The sequence below is a fragment of the Monopterus albus genome, unplaced genomic scaffold (assembly GCF_001952655.1).
Source record: "Monopterus albus unplaced genomic scaffold, M_albus_1.0 scaffold40.1, whole genome shotgun sequence".
Taxonomy (NCBI): domain Eukaryota; kingdom Metazoa; phylum Chordata; class Actinopteri; order Synbranchiformes; family Synbranchidae; genus Monopterus; species Monopterus albus.
The window spans coordinates 3,420,425-3,423,239 of NW_018127920.1; the positions used below are offsets into that span (position 1 = coordinate 3,420,425).

Below are 2,815 nucleotides of genomic sequence, written 5' to 3' on the forward strand. Positions count from 1 at the left end.
GGGAGCCCCACCTCTGCCCTCGCCATCGCGGGGAACGCCGTGTAGCCCTGTCTCACCAGCAGCTGCAGGTCCGCGGCGAAGGCTCCCAGGCTCTCTCCCTCGCAACGGTGCCGAGCCGCTAGCTCCTCTCTGGACCTCTCTGCTGACACACTCTGTCCGCAGCGCCGGTGAAGTGCTCTCTTCAGGGCGGGCAGATCCGTTTGTTCCTCCGGGGAGAGGTCGAGGAGGACCTGCAGTGCGTCGCCCTCCAGAGCGAGTGTCAGGCGAACTGGTGTTAGGTCGAGAAGGACCTGCAGTGCGTCGCCCTCCAGGGGTCAGTCCTCCATACCTGGGCAGCTTTAGTTCTGACCTCGGTGGCAGGAGCGACTCACCCCCGGAGTTCAGCACTGCCCTGGCCACAGACAAGTCCAACATGTGGCAGTTGGCTCTCTGTTGGGCAAGCCGTGGCACGCTCGCGCCGTCTGGGCGAACGCAGGTCCTTGGCTCCAGACGTAGCCCTCTCTCCAGCCATCCCAGCTGGAGGGTGTTCTCCTCTATTTCCCTCTCTAATTCGGCCAGACTCCTCTCCATGTCGCTGTTCAACGAGCGCGTAATCCCACTTCGGACACCAATGTGGCGCTCCACTGGTTCAGATGAGCAGAGCTGGCCTGACCCTATCCTAAACTGTGACATCTAACTATCCAGCTGTGTGCTGGCACCTAGGCTGACATTGAGGAGAACACCTTCTCTGTCTTTTCTTGGCTTTTATTGAACAGAATAAGAATGCAAAATGTAACTGCGATATACCTGGCACCGTGTGCTCACAGGAAAAAGAAAATAGCAGTAAAAGAAAGCAGTAGCAACACTCCCTCAGGGCATTCCATGTTCCGCGCCAACTGCGATCACCCTGACACACCCACCTGTTACCCCTCTTATACTCTCCCGTACTGGTTCCTCCCCAAACCCCACATTGGACAGAACAGCGCGGGTATTTCACCGAAACAACGGTAACCAATACATGCACAGCTTTCAACAACAGTGTCAAACCCATTTGCACACAACAAAACACATGAACATCGGCAGCCGGTCAGGGTCGCCACAATATTAATAAATTTTATCAGATAGTAGTCTAGTTAAGACTCAACCATACATGTCTCAAGCACGTTTCCATTTCAGTTTTGTTACAGTTTTCTGTGTGCAAGTTAGACCAAGTAAATTTCCACCACATTTTGGAACTTATTTGTTGAAATGTGCAGACATCCTAGGAATGAGTTGGATATTTTAGGGGCCAAATGTAAAGGTGCAGGGGGACATCCTTCTTCCAACTGTACAGTGCAGCTCATATTTAATCAATTTTACATGCACTGTTTTGTGTAGTACAGGTCCGTAAAAAGAATCACAGATTACAACAGAAAGTAGCAAGGCTGTTTTATCTAAGCATGTAAGCTACTTTGGCCAGCCTGTGCATGTGTAATACCTATTGTAGAGCAGGAAAAAGAAAATCATTATAAAATGGACAAAAGGACATTAAAAACAATACTAAATATAGTTCTTATACAAATTATGTTTCTTAATGTTTATATTTGCATATAAAAACGATCTTCTATAAAAAAAAAGTAGTATAACAGTTTTTCCTCAAAAAAGTTCAGTGAATCTCTGTAATAGGCCTAAGAATTTGCCCGTCATTGTGAATTCCAGGACTTTCAAATATATGTAAATGTGTCTACAGCACCCCCCTAACCCTCACCACCACGTGATTGCACCACTAGTGATGGGATCATGTACTGTATTCATTTAGGCAACATTCGACCCGCCTAAACACTTGCTAAATATCTTGTTATAACAAGAAGCCTCCCACCCTTGAGAATCACTAACAAGATACTGGTTCTGGTTTTACTGGAGAAAAAAGCCACACGATAGTGCTGTGTTTGGATGTTGTAATCTAAAAAAATGCCAGAACCAAACATGGAATAACATTTCCCATCTAAGAAGTTATCTTACAATATTTTGCATCAACAAGCATGATGAATTTGATGTATTGCAATAACTAAGTTAACTAATTCTTAATTCTTTTGAGCTAATATAATGAGACTTTTAATACAAGAGGAAAGACGATAACAGTTCACATATTAATGTTTTTAGATAGACTTTTATCTTAAATAATTTTACTTTATTTGGCCTTAAACTAGTGTTTCCTAACTCTTTATTTCTCTCAGAACCACTGCACCTCCCACAGCACATATCTAAGCATCCACTTCACTAAGGCCAAAGACACTGAGTGTACGGGAAAGAACTTTAAGTGACGAAAGGCCAAATGTTGTGTTGCCTCACCACGCCTTTGTCAGGGCCAGTTGGGTTGAAAAAATGGCACTTGAACGCACCCCACAGACTACAGCCACTGGCCAGCTGCTACATATAGTATGTATCCTTATTCGTATATTCTATAATGGCATAAATAGTTCTGTATTATTACCATTTGGTACATGTAATAGATTTGAGGTGAAGAGGGGTATCCGACAAGGGTGTCCAGTTTCCCCTTTACTTTTTATTATGGCTGTCGAAATATTAGCCATTATTGTAAAAAAATTAATCAGCTAAATGTAATGGGATGTCCATTAGTTATAAGTCAACTTGCGGATGATACAACTTTATTTCTTAAAAATGCAGCTCAGATAACAAAAGCTCTCAACGTCATTTCTTCATTCTCACAGGCATCAGGTCTTTATTTAAATTTAAGTAAATGTGAGTTGTTGGCAATCCATGACAATCCTTTAACTCATATTGAAGGAATACCAATCAAAAAAGAAGTTAAATACTTGGGTATTACTGTGTCTAA

The 2,815-nt window shown here is 43.6% G+C and overlaps 1 protein-coding gene across 2 annotated transcripts in view; it reads left to right on the forward strand.

The window, feature by feature from the left end:
• Positions 1-2,815, forward strand: part of LOC109959667 (uncharacterized) — a 25,006-nt gene that overhangs the window by 3,640 nt on the left and 18,551 nt on the right. The window contains exon 2 of one of the 2 annotated variants that reach the window (XM_020599206.1): positions 2,196-2,397. The exons of the other annotated variant lie outside the window; for it this stretch is intronic. The gene's annotated coding sequence lies outside the window, so the exon portion shown is untranslated. The remainder of the gene's footprint in view (positions 1-2,195; positions 2,398-2,815) is intronic. 2 annotated transcript variants of the gene reach the window in all.